This window comes from Pleuronectes platessa, chromosome 24, assembly GCF_947347685.1.
Source record: "Pleuronectes platessa chromosome 24, fPlePla1.1, whole genome shotgun sequence".
Classification (NCBI taxonomy): Eukaryota; Metazoa; Chordata; class Actinopteri; order Pleuronectiformes; family Pleuronectidae; genus Pleuronectes; species Pleuronectes platessa.
In genome coordinates this window covers 4,232,615-4,249,011 of record NC_070649.1, presented here as the reverse complement: position 1 = coordinate 4,249,011, position 16,397 = coordinate 4,232,615, and the positions used below count along the sequence as shown (strand labels likewise).

At 44.2% G+C, this 16,397-nt stretch overlaps 1 pseudogene; it reads right to left on the bottom strand.

Annotated features, from left to right (window-relative positions):
- The window catches only part of LOC128430765 (protein FAM184A-like), a 30,462-nt pseudogene extending 15,494 nt beyond the window's left edge, over positions 1-14,968 (bottom strand).
- Positions 14,969-16,397: the final 1,429 nt, after the last annotated feature.

The following is a 16,397-nucleotide window of genomic DNA, read 5'->3' as shown; positions in this document are numbered from 1 at the left end:
TCACGGCCCACACCGGCCGAACAATGGCGGCACGCTGTGGCAACAAGCCGCCTCCTCCTTCCTGCTTTAAACCATTTGTTTTCGGTAATGTGACGTCGTTGTAGCTTGTGAACGAATCCCGGGGGAATTAATTTAACCTGCCTAATTTGATTACGTTCTTCTTGCTCCCTCGGCAACGAGGACATTTGTATTCGCTCCGCGCAGCAACTTTGAACTCAGAGACGGAGGACGGAGAAGTTGGAGGAAACTAAAAACCCTTGAGGATGAAAGGGGGGGGGTGGGGGGGGGGGGGGGGGGGACATTTGATGAGAAAATGAAGGGCGCAGAGAAAAATACGGGGAGATAGCGATGTTGTTTTCATGTCTTAAGTCTTAATGTTGACCTAATTAAATGTGTGCAGTCACTGGAGGGGGGGGGGTGGCGCTCGTTTCTTGGAGATACATATTTTTTTTAAAGCCCAGGACACTTGCTCCGAGGAGGGAAGTTAATTGAGAGAGAGATAAAAGCCCTGAGAGCAACATCCAGCTGTGCTTTGTCGGAATTAATGGTTTTGTCTAAGAAATTTGTCGCTTCACTTGTGGCCTCTTTCCGTGTTTTATCACCAATGGGGTCCATATATATATATAAATATAAAAGGTTAATCAATGACTAAGACAAATAAACAATCTCTGTCTTCCTCTGCTCCCGTTTTTTTTAGAAAACTGAAAAACCACAAGAGAACAGCTCGAGCTGAGCTTGTGTTTTTTTTCGCAGCAGAGGGTTTGACTCATTCACAGCAGTGACTCATATATAAAACAAAGAAAACACAGTGTTTGATTCTATGAGAGCAAATCTCTATGTGTGATACACAACATCAGATCAGATCATGACTCTTATTTCTACAGTTGAAAAATATCCAAACGCAAATTACAAAGAACTTATTTGAAACAAAATGAAACCCGAAAATGTTGGTACTCACCGCCATGAGGACACTCTTCTCCTCCTCCTTCTCCTGCTGGGCCTCCTCCCTCATGGACTGGTGCTTCTCCTCCATCTCCTCCAGCGCCCGGACCTGCGCCTCCCTGTAGCGGTGCGTCTCCTCCTCGTAGTGCGCCCTGAGTCTGGAGAGCTCCTTCTCGAAGCCCTGGTGCTCCTCGCGCAGAGACTGAGGCGGGGAGAAGAAGATTTAGGGCGCTTGTGGTTTTTGAGTCGAACTAGAATTGTGTGTTATAAAAATAAAGCACCTGCTCCAGAGCGACCACTTGTTGTTTGTGCTGTTCGTTTGTGGCCTGGCTCTGGTTGAGCAGCGCCTCCCTCTCCTCGTCCAGCCGGCTGATCTTCTCCTTCAGCCGACTCTGCTCCTGGTCCAGGTTCCTGATGGTGGCCTCGTGGGACATCTGGGTGGCCTGCAGCGAGCCGATCTGACCTGGGAACAGTCACATCAAACTCATTCGGCACATTTGTGCATCGTTGTGACTTCACAGCCGAGACGACAGAACAAACAGAATCCCGGCTTTGTGTTAAGCTGCTCATACGTTCCTCTGAGGAAGAGACGCCGCTTGATAAACAGCGAGAAAACTGGTACATGACAAACAAGAGAAAAGAATGTGAGCAGATGTTTCACAAAGAGGCACGAGGAGAGTTTACATGACAAGTGTTCATCTTGTGAATGGATTAGGAAATGTTTAATCCACAGCTTTCTAAGGGAACAAAACTATTTTCCAAACAAGAAGCGGTAACGCAGGATGTGGAGGGTAATATATAAGAATAGGCAACGGTGGAAATTCCCTTTTTAAAAGGAAACTGCTGCTTCTCAACCCCCTTTATAGCGTCACAATGTTGTTGTTGATTGTCTATGAGGAATAAATCATTGAACACATATAAAAAAGCATCTGTGACCATTAAGCTCCACAGTAAATGAGTCTCTCACTGGCTTTGTGGAGGATTTCAGTGGCCTGCTGTTGCACTCGCTCCCTGCTGCCGTCGAGTTCATACTCAGTGTCCTTCAGCTGCATCACCCAGATCTCTCCGTCCTGGATGGCTTCTTCCAGCTGCTTGTGCAGGTTCTGCCACACAACACACACACAACACACACACAACACACACACATAAACACTTCCTCAACACAAATCCGAACAATCCAACATTATGTGTGGTTTAAAACCCAGTCATATCTCTCGCCCGCCACAGCCTGGAGTCACAGAAACCTTTCCAGCTCGTCCCGCTCTACAGATTTGCCTGCAGGACCATCAGCGCACACTACATTAGGTTTCCCACTTAAGAGATTCTTGAAAACAGTTTCACTTTTAGCCCGGAGCTTTTACTTTTATCTGTTTTCAGCAACAGTTTTTCCTCCAATTTAGCCCAATTTCCAGCCCACATGTTACCAACAGGAGACTCTCGTGCACTTCCTGTTTATTGGGGAGATCGGTTCTGAGTGATAATCAGATTTACCAAAACAATCAACGAGATCCACTCATGCATGAACACACACAGTTCTGTCAGAGGACATTACATTGACTTCATGGAAACTGACTCTAACCTTAACTTAAGTTATTAATTGCCTTACCTTACCCAACCTTAACCTAGACCAAATCTTTACCTAAAACTTTAACCTTAAAACATGTATTCACCTGAAAATAAATGATTTATGATTTAAGTAAACAGATTTAGGTCTCAACAACATGAGTAATACCTGGAACACACACACACACACACACACACCTTGATTGTCCCATCAGCGTTGGCCAGGGACGTCTGCAGCCTGTTGGTCTTGTCTCGGTTCTCTCTCGCCTCCTCCTGAGCTTTCTGCAGCTCACTCCTCAGCTTGGACAGCGAGCGCTGCAGCGCCGCGTCCTGAGCCTGGAACTCTTTACGCAGCTCCACCTGGACACGAGCAGAAGATGAACAGTAATATCAATATAACTCTACTGCATGGTTTAGTTTATCATCATGGAAAACACATTTTGGAAGTTTGTGTAAGACAAAGGGCAAGTTTGATATTGAAAATAAAGAAAAGGAGACTAAAATACAACTCTATTAAACGTGGCTGCTTGTTTCTTTGCACAGTGAGTCTGTGGTTTCACCTCCGTCCTCTTCCAGGCCAGCAGGTTCTCAGTGGTGAGCTGGTGTGTCCTCCTCATGGCCTCCAGCTCCCGTTCGTAATACTCCTGAGCCTTCGCCAGCTTGGCCTCGTACTCCTCCACCAGACGGACCTTGTCCTTTGTAATCTCCTCCACCCTCTCCATCAACGCCTCCACCTACAGCGCCAGACGGATTTCAATGTCAGATGCCAAAACACAAACTGGCTTCTGTGGATATTTAATAACTTTTTTATGTTTCAAAGGATTAGTCTTTGGGAAGGCTGTTATATTTTGGACAGTAAACAGTTGATAGGAAATAAAAAATGGGAAGAAAATAAGAGGATGACATGCAACAAAGGTCCATGGTCCGATTTTAACCACTTCAACTTTACGTTATATATATATATATAAGCCAAGTGAGCCACCAACACAACCAAACATTGTTCAGTTTTCATGCCAGAAACTGAAGATTTAAAAAGCCTCTGACACAGCAGCTAATCCAACAAGTAACTTGTGGTATTAACTTCAATCCAAAGGTTTTGTCCTTCCAAAAAAGACACATCTATCTTCCTTTTCTCTCTCACTCTCAGCCCACCTCTTGTCTATGGAGCTCGGCCAGTTTCTCCTGGCTTCTGTGGAGGTGGCGCTCTGGTTCTGCTGGTTGTTGAGGATTTCCTCCACCTCCTGGCGGTGGGTGGTCCTCAGCTCCTCCATCGCTCGCCGCTTATCAGCCTCAAACTGGGCCTGAGCCTGGCTGAACGCCCCGCAGCTTCTCCTCAAAATCCCGACGCATCTCCTCCACCTATGAAACCACGAAACATTTTATCTATGTTTTCCGTTGGAATCGTTGAGTGTGTAGTTTGCCAACCTAATCTCTACCTGTGCCAAGCTAAACGCTCTCAGTATCTCTTCAGAATCCCTCTGTCATAATTAAGAAAAGAGCAAATGATTGAATTCCTTCATATAATTTGTGGTTTCAAAGCTTCGCCTGCGAACGGAAGCAACAAAGCAACTTGACCGTGTTTGCGACAGACAGGTTGGAAAAAACAAGACATAAAAATGTGTTGCGTGAGATGTGATGACGTGCGACGCCAGCAGACTTCTGCTAAAGAGGCCGTCTCTTTAGTCAAACCGGGACGAGACAGTGTGAGGGGCGAGACGGGGGACATGTCCCACAGCGGACGCAGACCAATCCAGACGCAGATGGTGTGAGGATGAGCCGAGTGCGTGTATGATGCTGTGTCATGACGGGGTGTGATGCATGGCATGACAAAACAGGACGTATGTAAGCACATCAGATTCAAATTAACACTTTTTAATAGATTGTATATAAAGATGGTCGAAGTCATCTTGATTGCCCCCTGGTGGCTGGCTGCAGTATAGATCGTAAACTCCGCCTCCTCTATGTTAGTGTGGATGGGACACGGATTAAACCAGTCAGCTCATAATTAAAATTTTGCACAACGGGAGGAAATGGAGACGTGTCATCCATCTTTAAATACAGTCTAGGTCTACAAAGTGTACAATGAGAGACAAAAAGAAGCGAACAAATCCTGCAACACCCTTCACGCCGCTGGGAAAACATGGCATGAATAAAGTAAGTAAACTACAGCTATTCTAGTGATATGTGCTTTATATGAGTGGGATGCCACTGCTGGCTTTTGAGGAGAAATCTCGTGGACAAGCGCAAAACCTCGGAGGAGCAAGTGCTGCATACGAGAAAACTAAACAATGCAAACAAGCAGTAACCACACACTGGAGTCACGGCTCCATTTAGTCGACCTTGTGGTAGAAGCCTGATATTTTTGTTTTACGCATTGCTAGAGTGAGTCTAGTGTTAAATATTTCATGGACTGGGCCTAGGAATCCCAATGAATCTCCAGTCTCCTGTGTGTGTGTGTGTGTGTGTGCCTGTGTGTGCATGTGTGTGGTGAAGCCTTACCTCTCTGCTCATGGAAACCACTCTCTGTGTGTGCTGGGCCTCGGTGCAGAGCTGGGAGTCCTCCATCCTCTGTCTGTACATCTCAAACTCTGCTAAAGCCTGACAGCGACAAAACATCCCACGACAACGGCATTACATTATTTCACACACTATATCAACACACTGCAATGTTGTGCGTTTACGTCAGTGTGCGATGTATCATGAGATTATTGGAAGCAGCTCAGCTCGGATTGTAAGTCCCCTTCAGTAAAAGGGCGGCTGATGATGTGAAGATAACGACATCTGTAAAGCTCTACAGATGTTTCCACAACTCAGTGACACAAGTGAACCCCCCCCCCCCCCCCCCCGTCCCATGGTGCCCAGCAGCAGTGAGCGACCTGTCTCTTCATGTGCTCGTGCAGATCCACGGATTCCTCCAGACTGGCCAGCCGCCGCCGCAGGTCCGCCTCGTCCACCATCTTGCTCTTGTACTGCATGATTTTGTCTCTGGTCTCTGTCACGATGTGTTGGACCTGAGCAGGAGAACACAAAACAGACAACACCTTTAACGCCCCAGGAACTATTGTATTGGACCAGATGTATTAGGGCCTTGAAGAAGCCGAAAAATAAATTAGATCTAGAGAATATAGTCATAATATCACAACTTGGTTCTCGTAATCAAGTCGTAAAATTAATGAGATTAAAGTTGTAATATGAAGAGAATAATTAAAGTTGTTATCCCTTGTCAATATGCCCCGATTACACCGTGGTAATCTAAATCGAAATAGAATGTCCATTGGTTTTGCTTCATCACTTTATTATGGAGGATTTACAGAGTGTAGGTGGGAACACCAACCAACTAACAAAACATAGAAATAAATAAAAGTAGGAGCCAGAAAAACACGGCTGCCTCCAAGAAATGTGTCTTGGCAGCGGCGAAAAGTCCCACTCGCAAAATGTAACAGTTGAAAGCAACACAAATGAATTAACCAATCAGAACACGGAATGGAAAAGCTGCTCTCTGAGAGCGATAGGAAGACACAGACACATTTCAAACGGTCTCACATCAGCTTCGGTCTCCGTGCGATGAAATGGCGAGTTTTAATCTGGAGTCCAATTTGTTTTACATCAGCGAAATCAGTGGAGAAAAAATCAACTGGACAGAGAATAAAAAGCATTCTGAGCTCTGGAGTAACGGTGGGTGGTGGGTGTGTTGTTGGCTGTTACCCATCAACATCAATGATGATATACAACAGGCAGTGAAGTGGAGAATCTGGAGAAGCTTTTCTAAAACAAAAGATGCTGCGGCTGCATGTTTTTTACAGCAGCGAAGATTTATTGCATATTGGTATAAAACACCTTTAGGGGATTTTGGAGTGGAGTGCTCTCTATGTATGTAATGCAAATGCAAATCAGGCATCGAAGCTGTTCTGAAAAAACAAGCTGTTTTTCCATAGTTTTCCTTTTGCATATGAAGACCGCAGCAGGTGAAGGTGCTCTCCTGCTGTATTCTCACATGGGCCTCACTTGGACATTTTTATACTGGGTTGCAGTTTCCTCTTTGCGCTGCCTTAATGGAAACGCCTGATTTATTTTCTCAGCAAATGTGTTTGCAAGATTTTTGGGATCTGTGTTGGCTGTGTGTGCACAATGCAAGCGTGGACCTCGCTCCCTGCAGGCGGGTGGAGGACAGCTGAATCACCCACTGGTGCACCATTCTGAGTCACTGGAAAATTATACATGCAAAGGAAAGACTCCTTCAGGAGAATGGATATCCCAACGGAAACCAATGATGTATCAGTGGTCATGATAACTGATTTCTGGAGTAGTGGGGACGACCTTTGACCTTTTCAAAGATGATTAGAAAGTGACCTATTCTCTTGTGCTGTAAACATTCACGAGCGTCTGAAGCGTGGTGACCTACGTACCTCGTCCTCTGTGGGCGTCTTTCAGAGACTCGATTTCCTCCTCGTGCTCGTCGTTCTTGGTGTTCAGAGCGTAAATAACCTGGAGACGGGAAGAAGAGGAGACAACAGAGTGAAGAAGGGAGAGAGAGCGAGAGAGAGAGAGAGAGAGAAGGCTCTGATTAACTGTTTCTATATCAGATCAATAGTTCCCCAAATGAAGCTCAGCGCCGCAACAAAATGAATCCTAGTATCTTCAGGAGAGGAGAGAAGCAGGTTTGATTGAAGAGAAGTGTTATCCACAGACAGAAGAAGATGATTTGTACCAATTTTCCTGAGGCTTTTCCGTTTGTCTCATTTTTCTTTAACGTTCGAACTGTCAAAGAAGCCAAGATATATCTGGATCAGGCAAACCTAACAAATAGAGCCAGGATAACAAGAAAATTATATGTAAACTCACATCAAATACAGTCGTTTATGATGTATTTATGCTTTTCAAGCTAAGTTTAGTTTTATTATTTGACCTGGTGACACGTCTTGATTGACAGCGACCTATCCGGGATATTTTGGCTTCATTTCTGGATAGTGGTCCATCTTTATATCTATCTATGACCACAGTGAGGATGGAGGCAGAACGTGAAAGCCCAGCAGCTCACATTGAATATGAATTATGAAGAATATTAATAAAATGTCTGCATTGCACTGCACTGTCGTCTCTAGATGCTCTGGTGTTTTTTCTTCTCATTTCTTCTGTCTACGGTTTCTCTAAAGTGTTTTGTTCTACATATCATGTCTCAGTCAGCGCAAAAAAAACAACTTTCCATCTCAGTTTGTCTCATGTAGTATCACCCGGTGAGGACCTCCCCCCCACCCCCCCCCCCCCCCCCCCCCCACCCCCCTGCCCCGGGGCTGCGGCACACACAAAGAAGCTAATAACATCTTGTCAGTCATGGCTGCTCCATCCACCAGGATTAGGAGTTGGCTTTAGAAGTGCTGGAGGTAAATGATATGCAAAAAAAAAGCTTCAGCAAATTGAGGCCCCTGGTGAGCAGCTAATATTCAGTCATGGTCAGCTTCATTACAGCCCCGCCAGCGCCAGAGCTAGAGGAGCCACAGTTTGTTGGCAGGAAACTAACTTTAAACCACGAATAACATTCACCACTTTCACCAACTTGTCTCTGCACCAAGTGTGTTGTTAATGTTGCACAAATAAAACATACCGAGACTTGTAAGGACTGTTTTTGGAGCGGCGAAGAAGAAGAAGCGATTTCAAGTTGTGTAGCGTTTGTAAAACTTAATGCACTGTTTAAATCCTCAAGGGTCTTTTCACAATTGACCTTGATTCGAAAGCCAGATGATGATAAATGAAAAATGAGTTAATACTTGAAATGGGAAGATTTGAGATAATCATCACAATCATGTGTTTATTGACCTCAGCATCACGGCTGGTGCCTCCACAGAGAATCAGGTAGACCCCTGTTCTCTGTGAGCCTTTGATTCACGGCAGTCAGCCAGCTATAGAAATGTTCCTTCAATTATACATGATTATTTTAATAATGCTGCTGTGCCTGCTGCTCTTCATCTCTCTCTCTCACTCTGCTCCCCCCCCTTTTATCTCTTCCTCTTTTTGTTCTTCCTCTCCTCCTCTCCTCCCCCTTCCCTCTTCCTCTCTCCATCTCGAAGGGAATTAAGATCCTTTGCGTTGCTATTTGAGTCTCGAACACTGACGCTTGCTTCCCACAAATTAGCTGCATATATTTTTGCATTATCCAAACATGGCTCTGTTGCAAATTAAATTATGCAATAACGTATATATCCATTAAAGGACTGGAATAATAAGTGTTTCTAAAAATATCTGTACATCAAAACCCCACAGATACATGTTCTTTCACAGTTGTGCCGCAATAATTAGGAAAATAATCAATTACTGTAAATGGTGGAGAAAACAAAAATAAATGGTTCAGGTCATTTATCAGGCGAACATGATAAATAATGTGCAGAGATGGATCAGTGTGGACACCTGCAGATCCCTGGCTCTTCCAAACGACATACCTAGTACACACTTACCTCCAGGTTACCAGGACACTGTATATGGGTCAGTTAAGTCTGTTGCTGGTTGTATAATTAGTTTTCTTTCTTTTTCTACTTAACAGATTTCCACGGAACCTCCAATTTTGGACGAGGACCTGGACCACGAAAGGTGCAGATCCAGTTTTTTTTTCTAGATAATTCTAAAACAAACAAAAATCTGGAACTTGCACATTTCAATCTCGGGATTTTATGGTTTTGAGATATTACCTGTACCTTTTATCCGTCCTGACAACATTGACCTACTTGAATTCTTCCCTTGACATTACAATACTCAGGTTTAAACCTTAAATCCACATTTCTATGCACATTGTGTTCTAAAAGGCAGCCGTCATGACACATGATTTGTTTCCTCCTCCGACAGATGAGAACAAGCTGTGAGATGCGTCGCCTCCACGGAGCTGAACGTGTTGTTACAGACTTTATTGACATCTGTCAAGCGGACAGGTGAGAGCTGACAAGCCGTGACCGGCTGATTAATACTCTCAGTGAAGAAGTGAGAATTGTGTGTGCTGTAAACAGGTTAACACAAATATATGTATTTGTAATACAGCAGGTATAATTTGAATATGTGCGTCGTGCCACAGGATTTGTTTTTCATGTAATTTTCCTCTGGGCTCATCCCCCCCCCCCCCCAACCCCACCAGCAGAAACATGAAAGAGAAGCAGAGCGTGTGAACGGTCTTCCCTGGATGTGACTTGCTTCACAATGAAATGAAAGAAAACAGAGAGAGTGACAGCCAATAGCTTCATCCTCCCTTCTCCTACAGGCTGGGGGGGGGGGGGGGGGGGGGGGGGTTTCACAGGCTCTGATCAAACCCAGCCTGAAGGCGACACAGCAGCCTGCAGCGACACACTCACACTCGGAGCTGGAGAACAGCAGCTAGATCTCCTGAATGGTCTCTGTGCATCACTGTCCCTGTTTCCTCTACACCTGATGTGAGAGGAAACTACCTCCTGCCCCCTGCTGAACATACCATCTCCACAAACTGGTTAAAGATGCTTGGACATGCAGATAAAAGCTTCCTCTCCTGGTTGTGTGGTCCAAAATAGAAGAAGCTAAAAAAGCCCAAATACGAACGCTGCAGAGGAAACAGTTAAAAATAAAAACCTTTCAGGTGGATGACGATGGTCTTTTAATGGAGGTGCCCTTTTTCGTTTTTCCTATAATATTCATGTTCCTTATAATTTATATTTAATGTGAACTGCTGGGCTGTAAAATCACAGCTTTCTCTTTCTGCCTCGATCATCACTGTGGACATTGGACGACAGGTCACCTGTTCCTCCCTCTAGCCACAAAAGAACCGAAAATCCCTGGATATGAACCATCGTGCACCAAGGACGTTAAGGTATCGAGGTTCCACGCATGGATCTCAACCAACCGGACACATTTACATCTGGAAACATAAACTCTACGTAATACAGAGGTTTAATCAAATTAAACTAATTTTAATCCAAATAACAGATTTACAGTCCGAAGTCTTTTCATCCCCTTGATGTCAAATACAGAGCGAATGAGGAAAATGACAGAGGAAACACAGGAGGGAGGATTCTGAGGCCCCAGGCGGTCTTCTCCACTCGATCTCTATTGACGGAGCCGCAGACTAAAGGCCGTGAATGCCTGTAGAACAACCGCAGCATTCTCCTCCGACAAAACTCTAATGCTCTGCTCTCATCATTTTCACAGGATTAGCATCATATTCGCTAATTAAAGGATTAATGAAAGCCTCGTTCTCGGTGGTGCTGTGGTTTGAACAGGATCCCTCAGCGGCTCGGCTTTCATTGCACTGTTTTCCTTCGGCATGCAGAGGCAACACGGTCCCTGTTACCGATCAGAGGGAGCACACTGATGTGTGAGGACTGTTTTCTGTGTCCTCGCTGTCGTGGTGTAAAAGCTCTTTGCGCCTGTTCCTCATTTTGTTGTCGAGGCTCCAAGGACACACGCTGCTCCCCGAGCATCACGACACCACATCAGAGCAGGAAGAGTGTGATGGCACACCGAGCCTCTCTGGGAGAAGGAAATAGTGTTTCCTGTGATTCAGGAACAGACTGAGAGGAAACATCCTCGGGCCCCCAGGTCAACATGAGACTCATCTCAGCTGTGGTCATCTACTGATGGAACTCGTGTTTAAAACATGAGACGAGATTCCTCCATCAAACAGATCGATCGACGGGGTAGTTCAACAACATTTGATCCAATAGAGATTCATAAATGTTTATCTCTTCCTGTAGATGCCAGTATTTGTACCGCGGCATGCCTTTAATTGACCGCTGACCTATAATATGGGAAATTAATTGATTTCGGGGCTCGTCAGTGTTTGAACAAGGCAAAAGAATCTGGACATCCTTCTTCCTGGTGGCTGTTCTGTTCTGTGAGTGGTTGATACAGCTATTGCTCCCTGAAAATGATGCAAGAGGAGGAAAGGCCAAACTCACGATGTCTTATTTAAATCTTTGCGGTTCCAGTCCACTCAACCGATTCCATGTGACGAGAGTCTGAGTCAGAACTGAGCATCTCCCCCCCCCCCCGACTGAACCAGCACCAGCACAACAACTGATCCTGGACCATCCACTGATACCTCTCAGGGTTTGTTTGTCACTCGCATGCAGCAGAGAAAGAAAGCAATGAGATTCAACCAATGCAAAGAATAATCTTCAGCATATCCTACTGGTTTATGAATAGAATCGGTCAGCCAGTTTCTTTTGGGAGTGGTGGTTAGCCAATTCCGTCCAGTTGGTTGTGAGGCTGAGATAATGAGCGAATTCATCAATCAGTCAACTGTAATTACTGCTTCAATATTCAAGCAAAAGAAAATCAAACACCCTCTGAACAGGGAGGATTTGCTTCTTTGCTTCCTTCAAATGACAGAGAACTGGAGGGTTGTGATCTGAACACATCACAGTGGTTCTGGGAAATTGAGATATGAAGCGTTTCATTGATTAATTCTCTGTTCATGGATTTTTTGGGACGTCTGACTGTCCATTGTACTCTCGTGAACGTGATATCTCGAGATTGCTTTGAGGGATTTTCTTTAGATTTGGTGCAAACGTTCACATGGACTGAAAAATGACCTGAGGAGCTTTTAGTGGTCAAAGGTCAAAGGTCAAGGTCACAATGAACACACACAGGACTTTTGTATTAGGCCGTAGCTCAAGAATTAAAAGGCTATTGAGAGAAAATGTCATACAAGTTAACAATAGGATAAAATAATGAAAAGGTGACATTTGTATGCAACAGGTCAAAGGTCAACTTCCCTGTGACATCACCATGCTCTGCAGAAAACACTATTTGAGCCCCTATTCAACGCCTTAACTCAGGAACAGATTCTATTTTACTTTCCTGCTCTACCTGAAAGCATCGCTGCAGAATGAATGAAAACAATGCAGTAGCTTCATGCTGCAGAAATCAAAAGAAAGGCTCCTGCACCTCACACATCAAACACGTGACTTCTGATTCACTCATTTGAAGTTTAAAACGTTTCCACAGACGAGCAACACATGCGCCACATTAAGCACGACTCGTGAACAGAGAGCAGGAGCCTGCGGACGCCGGGACACGAGCAGAGGCGAGGGGCCATAGCTCTGCCACAACACTTTCAATTTTTTAAAAGCTAAAGACATCTGGATACAGGAGACAAGGAAGTGCTCCGGGCTTTCAAGGAGGCTGGAGAGTACAGAAGCAGAAGTGCAGGAAAAATACAATCTAATCCCTGAAATAACTCGACAGATAAATTTTACATGCGGGTTTGAGACTATGGATCTCAGACATCTTACTACAGTGAGAAAAGATGGAATACTAATAACAGTTATTTGCATTATTTGCAATTATTATACAGCTAAAAACCCAAATATATTCAGATATACCAAGAAAAGCTTGAACCAGGTCATGTTAAATTAAACAAGAATAACCATACTGCAGTTGTAGGCCTCCACCAACCAGTGCAGTCTCTCTGTGTATATCTCTATATATTTAATGGTGCAGGGGTATAAAAGAATCCTTAACTTTCACTTTACTCTTGTTCAGGATGACCTCCACTATCTGAACGTCAAGTTTCAAGACATTCTACTGTAGAATTAATGAGAAAATTAAAGATAAAATGTCTCAACTTTCATTATGGTATTCATAGTTTGCTCATATTAAATATGATTCAAACCCGATTCATATAAGGTCACTGTGACAGTTGACCTTTGACCTCCAGGTGCCAAAATCTTATCAGTTCATCTTTGACTCCAAGTGAACGTTTTCCCCAAATTTGAAGACTTTCCCTGAAGCTGATCTGAAGATATCACGTTCAACAATAACATAACCATACTTTGTGAATCATACCCATAATGAAATAGATTATGTTTCTGTTAATCCACTGAAAGATTAACAGAGACTTTCTCACAGCAGAAGTCGCAGGTTGATATTATTCACTGTGTAATCTCCTCATTCTCTACAGAGCTGGCAGCTCATTAGCAATGTGGCTATAAAGACTTATGTTTACATCAGGATATCGATTCCTTCTTTTCTCCATTTCCACTGAAAGGGGGGGGGGGGGGTATAATGTAGCAGGTGGGTGTGAATCTGGACGAACATTCTCATGAGGGATATCAACGGGTTCAGTTTGTTGTTTGTGGGCTGTAACTCCGCTCTCCTGCCAACCTCGTTTTAATCAACCCCCGAAACGCCGCCCTCTCTAATCCTGGATGTCCACGCTCCTGTGCAGCTTATCCACACTGTGTAATTCTGCACTGGGATGGTATCACCATGTCTGTTATGTAAAATCTCCTGCCCTCTCCTCCTGTCTTTGTACCCCCCCCCCCCCCCTTCCCCTTGCACAAGCATGCTCCTATAAGCTGCTTTATTTATCCACCTTCACACTATAAGACATTAATAACGCACCTGAAACCTCAGGCTACTACACAACTGCACGCTCCGGAGGGTTTCAGGTGGACAACAGAGAAGCAGCCGAGCCCCTGCATCCCTCTGACATTACATAACTTCCCTCAGCCCCTGGGTGGCGAGCAGGGCAGAAACACACACACACAAACACACACACACACACACACAGGTTTAAGAGCGGTGTGGCCGAGGGTACATTCACAGCTACACAATCCTCCAGGCGTTTGGAGAGCTCTCAGCTATGGGGGCCATGAAATCCAGCACAGTCACAGCTCTGCATGGGAAGAGGAGAAACCTGTAGAGAGGAGGAAGATCACAGGGGGAGACTACGGTGGCCCTGAGGGGACAATCACAAGGGACAATTAGGAAATACAACTATGGGGTTTTCTTGTTGGCTGTTGTGTTTTCCTATTGGCTGTTGTGTTTTCTCACTTTCCTTATTCAAGTAATATTGTATTATTTACAGTTGTATATTCTTATTCACTGTTGTCTTTTCTTATTAATGCAAATGCTTTCTTATTTCCAATTGTGTTTCCATCTATGCAATTGTCATTACTTTTGCCATAGTGTTTTCTTATTGGCTGTTGCATTTTCTTATAAGCAGAGTTGTCTTATTTTTTTAGTTTTCTTCGGTCTCTCTCTCTCTCTCTTCGAGGATCACAACTCCTTCTGGGCAAGTCCTTAAAAACTGCTGATGAATAACCACCACAGCCTCTGAGTCTCAGGGGAGAACCTCTGACCTGTGCAGCGTGCAGGGATGAAGAACTGTGAACCAGCAGCACTCAGCATCAGCACCAAACATGGAGATCTGCAGGACAGCACCAGCAGCTCCATCCTTTCCTCACCAGCATGTTTACATATGATCCCGCATTAGCATCGTCTCTACAGGATGTACATCCACATCACTACACACCCCCCATGCACATGCACGCACCTTGGTGAGCTGTGCTATCTTCTTGCTCATCTTCAGATGCAGGTCTTGAGTGTATTCCAGCGCCAGGCTCCCGTCGTAGAACATGCTGGGGGTGGGAGAGAGGCTGTATTTGGTGCTGCTGCCGGAGGTGGAGGTGCTGTACGGGGGCTGCCAGCCCGCCGCCCCCGTCGCCATTTTTCCCGGGAATTAAGAAAACCCCGATCGCGGACGCTCTCTCCTCCAACACAGCCGCAGCTACGCGGCAGAAGCTGCCATTGTTGTGTTTGTGCTTCGTCTTCACTGGCGGAGGGAGACGAGCAGCGGCGGCGCGCGACACACCGTCCGTCCCGGGCGCGAGTGCTCGGGATGGATGGCGGAGGTGATGAGAGGAGCGGAGACGCGCGCCAGATGCTCAAGCGCGTCCCCCCCCCCCTGCTACGAGGCGCGCACCCGGGTTCAGTTGGTTTAACGCAGCGCATACGTGCACGCTGGTGTGTTTAATTACAGCACAGAGTGGGAAAATGCAGCTTTTGTATATCATTTTTCACACAAGCTGCAGGATGATGCCTTCACGGCTGTCGCAGATATAGGATGCATACTACTACTACCACTACTACCACTACTACCACCACTACTACCACTACTACCACTACTACCACTACTCCCACTTCTACCACCACTACTACTACTACATCATAATACACATTAAATCACATGCATGCTTTCATATTTTTCGCGATAACCAGTGAGGGAATGTAACTATTCCAGTAATGTAATCAAGTACCTGTACAGTAAATATGCCACTTTATCCTACTTCACTTAAAGAAATACTTTGACTCCACTACATGTATTTCACAGGTCACTTACTTGTTAGTTTGCCAATCAAGATATTCAAAACAAAAAAGTTATGCATATTATCTTATTTTCTTCATTTTACTCTATTCTTACATGTTAGTTAGTTTATTTTACGATAATTATAATCTTATATTGTAAAATATATATCTAAAAGGGGTACTTCTTCATAGGATTAATATTTTGTATTTGTAGTAATATTTGTTGATTGTATTTTTGTACTTCACGACTTATATTTCTACGCTGTCATTTTTACTTAAATAAACAAAAAACTGCATGAATTTATAAACAATAGTGTATTATAATAGTGTATATGATATCAATCAATCAATCAATTTTTTATGTCTACCTCTTCTATTGTCAAAATAAAATATATTAAACTTCACTGCATTACATCACTCTCAAGCTGAAGCTGTAACTGGTCCTGCAGTGACACCTACTAGTAGTTTTTTGAACTGCAGAAGAAATGATTGAAGGATATGTTGATTCAATATATTTGTTAAAATGTGTTAAAAAATAAATAAATGAATTAAAAAAAAATTACAAACTAATACTTCTATTTTCTATTTAAACTATAATTTATACATTTGTATTTGTCATGGAGGGAGATTACACAAACATTTATGTAAAAAATCAGAACAGATATTATATATATTGTAATCCTAGGGAGATTAAAAAGTTACAATTAATTATACACGTTTTTCTAGGTGGTCGCATCGCATGTGACGTCACGCTCTGGATGAACTTGAACGCAACAGGCGCGTAGCTCTTA